Here is a 16,161-nt window from a genome sequence, read left to right on the forward strand (position 1 = left end):
AGCTGTGAGCAGAGGCACACCATTTTTACAAGCCAGTCAACTGGTATGGATAGTGTAAAGCGTGAACTGACGGAAACAAGAGTTTTGCACCTTGGCTGGTAACTAGCCATTTTTCCTTTTTAAATTGACATGTGATTGACATGGAATTTATATTTGACCCATGTATATTGCAATATGATTGCCATTGTAACCTTGTCTGACACACCTCTTGAGTCAAATAATTATGTTTCTTCTAGTGGTGGGAACAGTTAAAATCTAGTCCTTCAGCAAATTTGATGTTTATAATACAATTTTGTTGTCTCTAATCCCTGCGCTGTGTGTTAGATCTCCAGAATTATTTTTCTACTGGTTGCACATTTGTGCCCTTAAAAAATATCTCTCCTGTTCTCTGCACTCCACCTCCAGCCCCTGGTAGCTACCATTCCTCTCTTCTGTTTTCTCAAGTTTGGTTTCTTATATAATTTTATTTATTTAAAGTGGAAGCAAGTTTATTTAGAGAGATACAGTTCCATGGGCAGAATGCGGTCTGTCTTGGAAGGCAAAAGCACCAAGTTTGGTTTTTTAGATTCCATGTATAAGAGATATTGTACAGTATGTGTGTCTTTGTCTGACTTATCTCACTTAGCATAATGTCCTCAGGGTCCACCCATGTGATTGAAATAGCCATTTTTCCTTGCTTGATGGCTTTCTCCTTTCCTGTGTGCATTCTTTGGGTGACACACCATGAATGAGGGCAGAAAAGCTTTCATTACAAAGGTAGTGGGGTTTTTTTTTCCCCAGATTGAAATGTTTTGTTATTTTCCATAAGGCGTCAACTAGTTTCTTTAAAAAAAAAAAAAAAAAAGGTGACTTAATAAGGGAGATATTATAACTAAGTAAATAAAGACTCATACATACATACATATGTGTGTGTACCTATAGAGAGAGAAATTTAAAAGTGACATATGATTGATCGCTGATTATTTTAGCAGAGGCCGAAGAGTGAGCAGTACAATTACATATAAGGTAATGAAGAAGGCACAGTAATTATGTTGTAATTTCCCTACTCTGATCTTTGTTGTTGTTTTTTTGTGTGTGTGTGTGAATGACAGCTATTGCGAAAAGCCAGTTGTTGGAATACAAAACACTAAATAAACAAAGAAATGTCTTTTTATTATAGCATTTTATAGACTGTCTTTGGAAACATAAAAAATTTTCACACTCTGTGTTTCTCTGCTTCTGCCAATTACCCATTGTGTTTGTGCTTTTTCTTTTATGCATGGAAGTTTAAGCAGGAAAATACAGTCATTTTTGTAAGGCTCAATAAAAACAGGCTCATTCAAACAAAAAGCAATCAGATTGCAAAACAGCAAATACAGGAGGAGCTTATCCTTATAGGAGAAAAAAAATTAAAATTTAACCTTATGTTGAAATAGACAAAGGGACCTACTGTAGATGTCATAAGTGCTCATTTTGCTCTCACTGCTCTGGTTCGGCTTACAGATGGTCCATGCGATAGTTGCTATAGAAACCAAACCTTTTTCATCAATCTCTCTTTGTTGCTGTGGTGTGTTTGCGGTTGCTGCATGTAAACTTTTGTATTGAGTGTCATTTGTTTTTCATGACTGGGCTTATAATGAAGCCTATCGATTACACGTTAACCAACAATGTAACATGAAATGATGCATGACCAGTAACATTAGTTACTAAGTAGAATAGGTGGACCTAAAATCATTTGTAGATATCACTGTGCATTTGTTAACCAGGCTAGAAACTTTAATATGATTAGGAAAACTGGCTTGAATGCAGAGGTGGAATTTTTTTTCTAAAGTTATATATTTTTTGTCTCGTTAGGGCATGAGATCTCCTGAAAGTTAAATCTGTAACAGGATTTGGCATTCCTGCATGGTAATTTTTGCTCTGACATTTGATGTGTGACCTTGTCATTGCTCAGTCGTGTCTGACTCTTTGTGACCCCATGGACTGTAGTCTATGAGGCTCCTCCATCCATGGGATTTTCCAGGCAAGAACACTGGAGTGGGTTGCCATTTCCTTCTCCAGGGGATCTTCCTGACCCAGGGATCGAACCTGGGTCTCCTGCATTGCAGGCAGACGCTTTACCCTCTAAGCCACCAGGGAAGGCGGATCATTAGCCTCTGGATTTAATAAAATAAGAAAACTGTGACATAATAGATGTATATATGGTAAGTTCCAGGAGGGCAGATATCGACCTGTTTTGATTATCCTTGCACATTCAGAGCCCAATTACAGTACCTAGAAAAAAAAGGCTGAAACATAGTAAACACTCAAAATACTTGTGTGAATGAATAGATATATTGTGGTTTCTAATCACCCAGGCATCTCCTACCATAGTTTCTATGTTAATAGTAATGTCAAGAATAGGCCTTTATTTCATCTTAATTCAACACATATTTATTGAATTCCTACTAGTGGTAAATGCTTCACTTCTGGCTGGGCTCCATACACTGTACAAAGATTTAACTTTCAGACTCTTGGGATTCTATGATTCTGTATTCTGAATTCTCTGATTTTACTAATCTGTAGATCTCAAGTGATTTTTGTTTTGGTTTACATGTTGTGTATACCTGAATATAAATTTCCTGATCTTTCCTTTCAAGGTACATTATTAACAAGACAGTTGTCTATCCAGTAGTTAGAAGCATGAATCTTTGAATCAGATAGACTCGCATGTAAACAAGCTATCTCTGCACCATTGATAAGGTTACTTCTCACTGCTCACCCTCCGTTTTCTCATCTGTATAGTGGGGATAACCATACCTACCTCATATAGTCATGGTAAGAATTAAATGAGATCAAAGATACAGTGCTTCATAAAGTACTAAGCACAGCATTAGATGAAGGACATCTCCATAAATAGTACACGTTAATCTCTATGTATGCAAAAAGGATGTGCTTGCATCTTGATTGTGGAAAAATCTGTGGATTTTACCATTTTATGTTTCTCTTTAATGCTTCTAACTGTGTGTCTTGATAACCTTTCGTGGATAACTTATCAGTCATTTCAGGCCATTTAAAAAAGTCTGATGCAATTTAAAATCCCACAGAGGTTTCAGTCTAGTCTTCACCACCTCCAGTCCAGACCTCTGAGTCTTGGGATTGGTCTGTTTGTCAACTCTTCTTCTACTCCAGCTCCCTGGAGTTGGAAGGAGAGGGTGGTGTTTAACTCTCCCCTGTTCCTCATCAAAGCCAGACTTCTGTAGTTTACATGAGAACTCAGGGCAGTGAAGACTTTATACCATGTTTGAGACATGGGAGAATGTCCTTGGTCTTGCTCTGGTCTGTTTTGATTCTATCCGTGGAGGCTGAGGCTGTGGGCAGGTCCCAAGGAGAGAGTAGGTGTGGTTTTCAGTTTCCCTGCCTCTCTTCCATTGATAGTGAAAGTGAAAGTCACTCAGTCCTGATCTTTGTGACCCCATAGATTATACAGTCCATGGAATATTCCAGGCCAGAATACTGGAGTGGGTAGCCTTTCCCTTCTCTAGGGGATCTTCCCAACTCAGGGATTGAACCCAGGTCTCCCACGTTGCAGGCAGTTTCTTTACCAGCTGAGCCACAAGGGAAGCCCGAGAATACTGGAGTGGTTAGCTTATCCCTTCTCCAGGGGATCTTCCTGACTCAGGAATCAAACCAGGGTCTCCTGCACTGCAGGCAGATTCTTTACCAACTGAGCTATCAAGGAAGCCCTTGATAAAGGAGTTTCAAAAAGGACAACTCTCTCCTTTTGTGCCTGGCAAGCAATCCTCTTCTCCAGCTTTCTCCTCAAGTGGAAATCCTCTTCCCTGGGCTGCTGCTAAGATGTCCCTTCAGCTGCTTCCAACATGGAACCAAGGAGCTGCCCTGCCCTGCAGTCCTGCTCCTCCTCTCCGCTGGTCCCCCTTCTCTGCCGTGTTCCCGTTTTCCCTTGATGTCTACAGCTGCTCAACATGCCTTCCTCCTCCTTTAAGACACACCCAAGGAAATATACAAGATGTGGACTGTGTCCAGACATTTGCCTCAAACCCCACACTCTCCCGTGAAGCCCCCAACATGCTATCTCTCAAGTCCCTCTCTCAAGGGACTGCTTTGGACAGAGGGGCGAGGGTGCCTCCTGCTGGCACTGTGACTGACTGGGCAGGAGCTTAGGATGAAGATGCCAGTCTCCTTTCCTTGTTGGCAAGTCAAGTAAGACATGCTCCCATATACATATCAGTAAAAATTTAAAATCCATTCTGCACAGGGACTGGTATATCTTAGTTATTAATAATAAACATTTTATCCCAGAATGTTGCAACACATATGGCGGTTGTTGTTCAGTAGCTCAGTCGTGTCCGACTCTGCGACCCCATGGACTGCACGCCAGGCTTCCCTGTCCATTACCAACTCCCTGAGCTTGCTCAAACTCATGTCCATCAAGTCGGTGATGCCATCCAAACATCTCATCCTGTGTCATCCCCTTCTCCTGCCTTCAATCTTTCCCAGCATCAGGGTCTTTTCCAGTGAGTTGGCACTTCACACATATGCTTATCCCTTACCAAAAATTAAAGTTTATAACATATGGAAGCCATATGGTGCACCAAGCTCTAATGTGAACACCTGCAGTCCTGGAAGGCTTAGAAAATCATTTGTACATATTCATTTACCTTTTGACTCTGCGTTCATTGTTCTATCTTTTCAAATCTTTTGAACATGTACATTCTAATCTACACAGTGTATTATGTTGAATAGCATATAGAAGCAGCTTAAGCTTCATTTGCTACTTAACTTTGTTTCATAGTAATCATTCTTATCATTGTAGCAACAGGGGGAAGAAAACAAATTATTAATTGCTTTGTTGTCGAATTCTGCATAGCAAATTAATGTGTAAATATTTTGTATTGCTGCTTTTTTTTAAAAAAGGTTCTTTTTAAAGTCCTGCATTTTTAAAAGATGCAAATATTAGATGCATTTTAAAGTCAGAAGGACACTAAAAGAACAGTTGAACACAAATACTAAGACCTAGACCTATAAATGTGTAAATAAGCTTTTTTTTTCTTAGGCATTTATGGGCACTTCAAAAAGGCTATTTTATTGGCAGTTCTTTTCAATGAATCTGGCCTGGAGAATTCCATGGACTGTGTAGTCCATGGAGTTGCAGAGTCGGACATGACTGAGGGACTTTTCTACATGGATATTGCTAATCTTCATTCTTTATTTTTTGATCACCTTGTTTGTTAAGTTTTAGTCAGCAAATAGTCTGGAGTCCAGCGTGAGGGAAATCTGAAGGCCTTTTATATAGTCATCTTAGCTCTTGAAAAGGCAGCCATCAAATCTGCTATTTTAGAAGTCTAAGCTGCAGAAGGTACCATGTTTAGGGAGAGAAAGGCACTTAATTAACACAGACAAGTTCTCAAGAATTCTGAGGAATTGGTAAATGGACCTTTGCATATTAACCCAGGGTGCTTATTCTCTGTGAGATTCCATGGTGTATGCCACTGTCTTGTTTGTTGACAATGAAATTGCTTGATGTCAACAGGATAATGAATGCCCATATTTAAACAGAAGCTGAAATATGCCACGCAAAACCAATAGACTCTCTTCCAGAACAGCTGTCTTTTCACATGACCTGCACAACTACTTCCTTTGTCTGTGTGGGTCACGGGCTTGACTTCATGTGGAAAATAATGTAAATGTTATGACCTGTTCACGTGTCCAGGGAGATCTGCTGTAACAATTATTTTCATCACACTCACAAAAATGTGGCTTAACTTTTTTTTTTTAATCACGTGCCTTCAGCAAGTAACAGTTTAATGGCAAGATCAACTTCATGGAGTCCTAAAAGTTTTCTTTCGTAGACGGGTGTGTTTCTCAAGGGACTTTCTGCTTTACCTGACAAATGATTATTAAATTTTCAAGGAAAGCCTTGCTTTAATGGTCAGATTTACCTATTTTTGACTTTTACAGCAGGAAATTGAATTAATGATGTGGTTTTCCAGATGTTTCCATCTTTTCATGATCTGAGTGATTTTATAAGCTTATTCCTAATTTTTAACTGAATTACACTGACATTGAGAGGATCTATCTACAGATTTGTAAAAATAAGGCAATCTTTTCACTTATCTATGCTTTATTGAGTTGGGAGAAAGTCACATATATTAGTTATTGATTATATTTATACATAGCATATTCAAACTTGATATTTTGAACATTATAGTGTTTAAATTAGTACCAATAAATATGTCTTAAGGGCAACATGATAGAGGTTTTTTTCTTTAAACTTAGAAACTAGTATTTCCAAAACCATTAGTGTTCTTGAGCAGTTTATGTGTTGAATATCACTTTGGACACATTTAACAGGAAAAATCAAACATAATCTGGAAAAAAAACTCAAGACTTTTATTTTTTATGAAGATAAAAATATTAAAATAGTTTGGATCTGCAAAGTAGAAAATAAATAGTGTTTTGTCATGACAACTAGCAAAAGCTATTTATAAATGTTTGAGTTTTGAAATGGATAGAGGGGGACAAAGGATGTCTTTTTTTTTTTTTTAATACCATGAGGCACTTAAGCTTTGCTAAAGTTGATGAAAAAAAATCCCCTCTAAGTTTACAGGAGAGAATGTTCTATCCCTCAGTTTGAAAGTGAACTGTTCTTAGACAAGTTTCTGGGGAGCGTAGCAAGGTTAGGACATGCCAGACAAGTACTCAGATTTTTAGACTGTATTGAAATAAACACAAGTTGGTGACTATAATTAATTTTAAGCCAGTTTAAGGATGTGAAGGAGATAATGCGTCTCTATTTCTGTAGAAAGAAGCATAAGCAGTCACACGTTTACATGTGTATGTACATATAAACTCCAGGAGATGGTGAAGGACAGGGAAACCTGGCGTGCTGCAGTCCATGCGGTCGTAAACAGTCGGAGATGAGTTAGTGACTGAACAACACCACCAACAATTTTATAATAGTTGTCAATAGTGTGCTAATTAAGCTTAGTTACTGTACACCACTCTTAATTTGGTCCTCTTTGAACAAAGGTGAAGAATTTTTTCCCAATAGACTTTAAGAGTTGGTGGTGATTGGGGTGGAATGTGAATCTGTAGAGGCAATAAATGGAGTGTAGTGGTGGTTAAGAACCTGGACTTTTGGATTGTACAGAAGACCTGGATTTAAGCACTGGCTCTGCTATTCATCACGTGTAACTCTAAGTTATAATTACCTTTTCTAAACCTGGTTTTCTTGTCAGAAAATCAATTATAGTAAAGGACTCTACTTCCTTGATTTGTTGTTTGCATCCCATATACTATGACTGTATTATTGTTAGAAAGCCAAAATTTAAAAGTCAATTAAGTTTTCCTCTCAAACTATGTCATCTTAATTGAGCTCAAAGAACTTAATTTTTTGTAAAGTCAATATGAAATATTTAGAAGATGTTGCATGTGGGAATTGCCTGGTGGTTCAGTGGTTAAGACTTCAGCTTTCACTGCCATAGACCTGGGTTCAATCGCTGGTTGGGGAACTAAGATCCCACATGCTATGCGTTGTGGCCAAAAATGAAAAAAAAAATTTAATAGAATATGTTGCATGCATATTATGGAAAGTGGAATAACAGAGGTGATAAGAATATGGCTTTAAGATTCAGTTATATGGGTCTGGATCATGGGTCCTCCCTTTTCCTGTGCCTTTGGACAAGTTTCTCAACCTTCATAACTTCCTCTTTCTTCAACTGTCAGCAGACATCATTGTAATCACCTTGCAGAATTTGTGTGAAAATAAATAAGGTGAGATCCAAAGCACTGAGAATGAGATTTGGCTCATGATAAGAGCTCCATCAATGTCAGCTATTATAACTGTTGGTGTATAAAGAGACTGGGAGAAGATGCAATAAATTGACTTTCAGGTGAGCAAGGGTAAAAACAACAGACGAGTGGAAGAGGAGGAGAATGGGAAAGAATGGCAGCCAGAATGGAAAACAGAAGGCAGGAGACTCAGCTGGTTTTGAAGTGTGACAGTAGATACATGTGTGACTTTCTGCTTAGGCATTGGAATCCTCTCTGGAGCATTAGTCTTTGAAATGCATAATTCTCCATTCCTTAGATAAATATTTATTAGGAAATAACTGGTTTAAAAAAAAAAAAAACTTATCATGCAGTTTAACAGGCATACAAAAAGGCATAAATAATAATAAAATGAAGTATAGTATACCCATCACCATCACCCAACTTCTTAAAGTGGATTCATTTTTTATTGCTAACATGCTTGATTCTCTTCGTGTAGCACAACTCCCCCCACACACACACACCCGCCCCCAGCCACTGGCAGAAATCACAGCCCTCAATTTCTTAAATCAGTTTCATGAATTTTTCATATTTTTAGCAGGTATGTGTCTATCTTTAAGCCACAGACACCACTGAGTATTCTTACACAACTTCCTGAAAGATGTTTGTACATGTTTCAGTTTTACATGAAGAATGGAATACTGCAGTATGCTTCTAACACTTTTTTTTCTGCTAAACAGTATGGCTCTGATTCACCCATAATGTTACACATAGGAATGGTTCACTCATTTTCATGCAGTGAAGCATTATATTGTGTGAATTTAGCACGATTCATTGACTCCTCCTTCTGTAGATGAGCATTTAGTTTCCCTCTTTTTTCCTTTTGGCTATGACCAGTGATGATTCTAGGAATACTCAAGGGCATGAATATGGGTAAAAACATGCAGGAGTTTCTCTAGGGCAGTGCTTTCCCAACCTTCTCTGAGTTATGGCATATGTAGGAAATGATATTTTTTAATTACTTAGTTTTGGGGGCTGTGCTGGGTCTTTGTTGCTGCACAGACTTTTCTCTAGCTGCGGCAAGCAGTGGCTGCTCTGTAGTTGTGGCACGAGGGCTTCTCATTGCGGTGGCTTCTCTCATTTCAGAGCACCAGCCCTAGGGTGCACGGGATTCAGCAGCCGTGGCACGTGGCCGTAGTAGTTGTGACTCCCAGCTCTAGAGCCCAGGCTCAATAGCTGTGGCTCACTGGCTTAGTTGCTCCATGGCATGTAGAATCTTCCCGGACCAGGGATCAAGTCTGTGTCTCTTGCATTGGCAGACAGATTCTTTACCATTGAGCCACCAGGGAAACCCAGAAAATAATATTTTTGCAGGCTATTCATAGCTTCAGGAACTGGCCCAAGCTTCCAGACTTCAGCTGCCCCTAAAGCAGAGTGGATTGATATCTTAATTACTCCTGGAACTTGTTTAGCTGCAGTAGATTAACTGAGAAACTCTGCTCAAGGTGTGCCTTGGAGTGGAATGGCCCAGCTCTAAGGTATGCATATTTTAACTTCACTAGATGTTATCAGATTGTTCTCCAAAATAGCTGTGCCATTTCCACATCCCAAACAGCAGTGTATAACGGTTTTTACACCCCCATGTCCTTATCAACACTTGGAAATGTTGGACTGTTCACATTTTTGTCCATCTGATCCACTTTTGCTTTTGTATTTCAAATGTATATCTATTGCCATATATCTGTCATGCTTTTTGCATTTTGTATTGAGTCATGCTGACTTTTATTTTTAATTGGAGTACAATTGATTTTCAATATTGTTTCAGGTGTACAACAAAGTGATTCAGTTTTTTTCATATTCCATTATAAGTTACAACAAGGTATTGAAGGTAATTCCATGTGCTATATGATAAATCCTTGTTGCTTATCTTTTTTAAAAAATTTTTACTGGAATAAAGTTGCTTTCCAATGTGTTATTTCCTGCTGTACAGTAAAGTGAATCAGATATATGTATAAATATATCTCCTCTTTTTTAAAATTCCTGTCCATTTAGGTCACCACAGAGCACTAAATAGAGTTGCCTGTGCTCTTCAGTAGGTTCTCATTAGTTATCCATTTTATACATAGTGTATATATGTCAATCCCGATCTCCTTTTATGTATGATAATATGTATCTGCTAACCCCAGACTCCTAATTTATCTCTCCATTTTTCCCTTTCCCCTTTGGCAACATAAGTTTGTTTTCTAAATCTGAGTCTGTTTTTTATATAGATTCGTATTGAGTTATATATTCCTTGTAGTAACCTTTTCTCAGTTCCAAGTGTTGCAAATATCTACTTTCAGTCTATCAGTTGTTTTCCACTCTTTTGAATACGTATAAATTTTAAATTGTGAAATTCTCAATTTTAACAATTTTTTCCTTTGTGTTTTCCATTTCTCATCTTATAAGCAACATCACTCATCATCAGAGAAATGCAAATCAAAACCACAATGAGGTACCATTACACGCCAGTCAGGATGGCTGCTATCCAAAAGTCTACAAGCAATAAATGCTGGAGAGGGTGTGGAGAAAAGGGAACCCTCTTACACTGTTGGTGGGAATGCAAACTAGTATGCAGCCACTGTGGAGAACAGTGTGGAGATTCCTTAAAAAACTGGAAATAGAACTGCCATATGACCCAGCAATACCACTTCTGGGCATACACACTGAGGAATCCAGATCTGAAAGAGACACGTGCACCCCAATGTTCATTGCAGCACTGTTTATAATAGCCAGGACATGGAAGCAACCCAGATGCCCATCAGCAGATGAATGGATAAGGAAGCTGTGGTACATATACACCATGGAATATTACTCAGCCGTTAAAAAGAATTCATTTGAATCAGTTCTAATGAGATGGATGAAACTGGAGCCCATTATACAGAGTGAAGTAAGTCAGAAAGATAAAGAACATTACAGTATACTAACACATATATACGGAATTTAGATAGATGGTGGCGATAACCCTATATGCAAAACAGAAAAAGAGACACAGAAGTACAGAACAGACTTTTGAACTCTGGGGGAGAACGTGAGGGTGGGATGTTTTGAAAGAACAGCATGTATATTATCTATGGTGAAACGGACCACCAGCCCAGGTGGGATACATGAGTCAGGTGCTCGGGCCTGGTGCACTGGGAGGACCCTGAGGAGTCGGGTGGAGAGGGAGGTGGGAGGGGGGATCGGGATGGGGAATACGTGTAACTATATGGCTGATTCATGTCAATGTATGACAAAACCCACTGAAATGTTGTGAAGTGATTGGCCTCCAACTAATAAAATAATATTTAAAAAAAAAAAAAAAAAGAAATGCTTCGCTAATAATAGAAGGGCACAAAAATATTCTTATAAGTAAACATAGAATTTTTTTTAATTTCTTATTTGTGTTTATGATATGAGGTAGGAATCTAATTTTATGCTTTCTGTTTGGATAATGAATTGTTTCAGAGCTACTTATCAAGTGGTCGTTTTTCACCCACAGATCAGCAAAGGACAGCTCTGTAACAAGCATTGACTCTGATTTTATTTTTAAGTTTGCTAAATTTTGATTTTTGAAATAGAACTAAAGAAAAAAAAACTGTAATTCTCCTTGAAATGAAAATCACTGGGTTGAAAGTAGGAAGACTTGAGTTCTGAACCAGATTGAGAGCACGCACTCCAGTCCTGACCGAAAGTACGTATACACAGTGTATGTGATCTGGGTCAAAAGCGTTAGATGTTTTGGGTTTGAGTCCAAGTTCAGATTCCTCCACTTTGGGAGTTTGTGGAAAAGCCCATGAGCTAGAAAGGGCAGAGAAAACGCTGCCTGTATAAATGGTCACCTCATGCAACTAGAGGGTCACTTGTGGGAGCACTGTGGTCAGGACTCATTTCTAGCTTGTTCATCTGTGGTTCTTGGTAGCTGCTCACGTGATTCAGAGCCTGGATACGGAGGAGTCCTCTGGGGCAGATCAAGGGGACTGAGTCGTGGTAGACCCTTCGGGTGACAGGGACTCAGCTAAGTAAAGTGAGTCTTTAACCTCTTTGACCTTGGTTTCCCCATCTATTAAGCAACACTTTCTCATGCCTTTGGTCTCTGAAAGAGTGTGGTGTGCAGTTGTGTATAATATCAGTCATCGTAAAACCAGAAAGCTGACCCTGTGTCTTTCAGAATCTGTTGTCTTTGCTCTTTCAAAAATTGATGCAGTTTGATTTTATAATGCTTGAAAGCCATGTTTGGAATAAATGTTAATTAAAAAAAATATTTATTTGGCTTCACCAGGTCTTAGCTGTGGCACGTGCTATCTTTAGTTGTGGAATGAGATACTTAGTTGTGGCATACAGAATCTAGTTCCCTGACCAGGGATCAAATCAAGGCCCACTGCACTGGGAGTGTGGAGTCTTAACTGCTAGACGACCAAGGAAGTCCCATAAATGTTAGTTTTAGAAGACTCAGAAATACTACTTTTTTAATAACTTATCCATTTTGTTTCACAATGGAGATTATCTTACAAACAGAAGTTCAGTTCAGTCACTCAGTCATGTCCAACTCTTTGAGACCCCATGGATTGCAGCACACTAGGCTTTGCTGCCCATCACCAACTCCTGGAGCTTGCTCAAACTCATGTCCATTGAGTCGGTGATGCCATCCAACCACGTCATTCTCTGTCGTCCCCTTCTCCTCCCTCCTTCAGTCTTTCCCAGCATCAGGGTCTTTTCCAATGAGTCAGTTCCTCACATCAGGTGGCCAAAGTATTGGAGTTTCAGCTTCAGCATCAGTCCTTCCAATGAATATTCAGGACTGATTTCCTTTACGATTGACTGGTTTGATCTCCTTGTAGTCCAAGGGGCTCCCAAGAGTCTTCTCCAAACCACAGTTCAAAAGCATCAATTCTTCTGTGCTCAGCTTTCTTTATAGTCCAACTCTCACATCCAAACATGACTACTGGGAAAACCATAGCTTTGACTAGACAGACCTTTGTTGGTAAAGTAATATCTCTGCTTTTTAATGTGCTGTCTAGGTTGGTCATAGCTTTTCTTCCAAGGAGTAAGCGTCTTTTAATTTCATGGCTGCGGTTACCATCTGCAATGATTTTGAAGACCAAGAAAATAAAGTCTCTTACTATTTCCATTGTTTCCCCATCTGTTTGCCATGAAGTGATGGAACAGGATGCCATGATCTTAGTTTTCTGAATGTTGAGTTTTAAGCCAACTTTTTTGCTCTCCTCTTTCGCTTTCATCAAGAGGCTCTTTAGTTCTTCACTTTCTGCCATAAGGCAGATATATCTGAGGTTATTTATATTTCTCCAAGCAATCTTGATTCCAGCTTGTGCTTCATCCAGTCTGGCATGTTGCATGATGTACTCTGCATATAAGTTAAATAAGCAGGATGACAATATACAGCCTTGACATACTCCTTTCCCAATTTGGAACCATTCTGTTGTTCCATGTGCGGTGCTGTTCCTTCTTGACCTGCATACAGATTTCTCAGGAGGCAGGTAAGGTCATCTGTTATTCCCATCTCTTGAAGAATTTCCACAAATTTGTTGTAATCTGCACAGTCGAAGGCTCTGGTGTAGACAATAAAGCAGAAGTAGATGTTTTTCTGGAACTCTCTTGCTTTTCCTGTGGTCTAATGGATGTTGGCAATTTGATCTCTGGTTCCTCTGCCTTTTCTAAATCTAGCTTGAACATCTAGAAGTTCTTGGTTCATGTACTGTTGAAGCCTGACTTGGAGAATTTTAAGCATTACTTTGCTAGCTTGTGAGATGAGTGGAATTGTGCAGTACTTTGAACATTCTTTGGCATTGCCTTTCTTTGGGATTGGGATGAAAACTGACCTTTTCCAGTCCTGTGGCCACTGCTGAGTTTTCCAAATTTGCTGGCATATCAAGTGCAGCACTTTCACAGCATCATCTTTTAGAATTTGAAATAGCTCAACTGGAATTCCATCACCTCCACTAGCTTTGTTTGTAGTGATGCTTCCTAAAGCCCACTTGACTTCACATTCCAGGATGTCTGGCTCTAGGTGAGTGATCACACCATCATGGTAATCTGGGTCATGAAGATTTTTTTTGTACAGTTCCTCTGTGTATTCTTGCCACCTCTTCTACAAGGTAGTAGATCATGGTTAAAGTCCTCTACTGGTAGAAATGTGTTCAGCTTTATTGATATATTTTCAGTGACACACATCATATTTTGTAACGTTCTGTGTGACATTGCTGTAGAGATTGAAGTGGGAAATTTTTTTTTGATCTATAACACTGTGGTCTTAACACACCCCAAAATATCTCTTTTAGACTACTTGTAAAGAAATATAGCCTAATGGCCAAGAGAACCATCTGGACTCAGAGTTTCACTGGTCATGAACTTGGAGGATGACCCTGTGGAATTAAATGATTTTCTTCTTTCAGTGTTCTTTTTCCTATGAAATGGAGATAATAAGAGTAATTCCTCCACCTGGTTCTGAATTTTTAATAAGATAATATATGCAAAATACTAAGTTGTTTGATCACATGCTTTAGCTCTTTGTACTATTTGATGTATTTCCATGATTCTTGACTTACTCTTATTGAATTAAATCAGCTAACTCACTCTGAACTCTTTACCCATGACTGTGGGTTTTTCCCATTTTATTTCCCAATACTCTTAAATTTCTGTACACAGAGTTAATATTATTGGCTTCTATACTTACTTGGATCAGATCTTATCTCTAAACAGAGATTCCTCTTTTTATTATTTATAGGTGGTGAAATACTGTAAAGATAGAAAGTTTTATAAGAAGTACTCTTATAGTATTTACCTACTTTTGTACATAATATAATCCCCAAATTCTTTGGAACGTCAGATATCCAAAAGACACATTTTAATGTGTGTGTGTGTGTGTGATAAAGCAGGTTCCATCTCTTACAGGTTAAATCATTACAGAATTATTTATTATATTGCTTTTCACAGCTCTGACTCCTTCCTCAGATAACAGGATAGACAGGGAAGAGTCTTTAGAGGTATGTGTAGGGTGAGGCTGAGGAGGGTTGTCCTAGTGACTGTAGAGGAAAAGAAAGTAATTGTCACTCGGTTTATGCAGCCTCAAATAAAACAAAAAGCCAAGAGTTCAGACCAAGAAAGAAAAATGTTATATGAGACTTCTTGATTTTCTTCGTACAGAGTAGAATTACTCCTAAAAGGTCAACTTTGCCTCATTTGCACGTGCCATCTTGGCTGTTAAAATTGCATGTTTTATTCAACACAGTACAGCTTGTTTTTCTTTTAATTTAAACACAAGAAACTTTTATGAGGTTTATCAAGCAAGTGAATATAGATTCCTTGCCCTGAAACTTGCATGATATTTTCCATGTGATCATTCTTGTCCTAAGTTCTTTTTTTAATATTGCATTTTATATGAATTTTTCCTAGTAGTGTTGACTAAAATACTTAAAAGACTGCATATGAAATAAATGTAAGTAACTGATTCTTGATAATTTCCTCAGGTTATCCTAAATGTTGTTCTCTGAACAAGAAGTATTCCTTTAAAATTCCTTTAAAATTAGTAAAAATCTAATTCCTACAAATCCAGTGTAAACCCATGCTCATCCATTACTAATGTCCTGTCATTCTCTGATTAGAGGTTAGCAACCGGGGGACACAGAAGAATTAGTTAATGATAAGGTAGATTGTTTTTCAAACTCCACATCAGACTTCAAAATATATGTCTTTCATGAAACAGCCCTAGTACTTTTATCTATAAATGTCCTTGAAGATACTTGACTTCCTAGGTTTTTTAATTCAAAGAACTTTAAAATGAGTGAATCAGAGAAATGAATTATTATAGGACTGCAACCAAGATCGAGAAGTTATTATCTCTCTGCCATTTCTTCTTCTACACACAAACACACAGGAAATCACAAAAATGGATTTCCAAAATTTTTGCTTCCACTGGTTATTCCTGGTAAGGGTACTGTTGATCTTATTTATACTGATATTTATCTACTTAAACTTTTACTTCACACCTGTATCTTTTGATTGAATATTTCTGAGGAAGCAGTCACCCTTCTCCAGAAATGCACATACATCTCACTTCCCAAGACTTTATTTCAATTTTTTTTTTTCTTTTTTAACTACCGAGGATTCTACGACTAACTTGGAAACACGTGATTCTGCCTGAATTGGATTAAAAACAGAGAAACTAAACTTTTGCAGCCATCTTTACCTTATACAGAGATGCACTGAAAAATATTTAACAGCTACTCAGGGAAGTCGCCCCCCATACCTTTGCTGTGACAGCTTGTAGTTCAGTTGTTGGATGGGGGAATTTGGGGACAGCTGATGTGACAGGAGACTGAGAGGAGGGGCTTGGAATGGTAACTATGAACCAGTAAGGATTTTTTTTTTTTT

At 38.4% G+C, this 16,161-nt stretch overlaps 1 protein-coding gene and 1 non-coding gene across 3 annotated transcripts in view; one reads left to right on the plus strand and one right to left on the minus strand.

Moving 5' to 3' along the window:
* The window catches only part of CACNB2 (calcium voltage-gated channel auxiliary subunit beta 2), a 410,995-nt gene that overhangs the window by 74,522 nt on the left and 320,312 nt on the right, over nucleotides 1–16,161 (plus strand). The gene's annotated exons all lie outside the window — the stretch shown is intronic.
* Nucleotides 2,046–2,118, minus strand: TRNAC-GCA (transfer RNA cysteine (anticodon GCA)). The gene has a single exon. It is a non-coding gene; the product is annotated as a tRNA-Cys (tRNA).

This window comes from Muntiacus reevesi, chromosome 2 (genome assembly GCF_963930625.1).
Source record: "Muntiacus reevesi chromosome 2, mMunRee1.1, whole genome shotgun sequence".
Classification (NCBI taxonomy): Eukaryota; Metazoa; Chordata; class Mammalia; order Artiodactyla; family Cervidae; genus Muntiacus; species Muntiacus reevesi.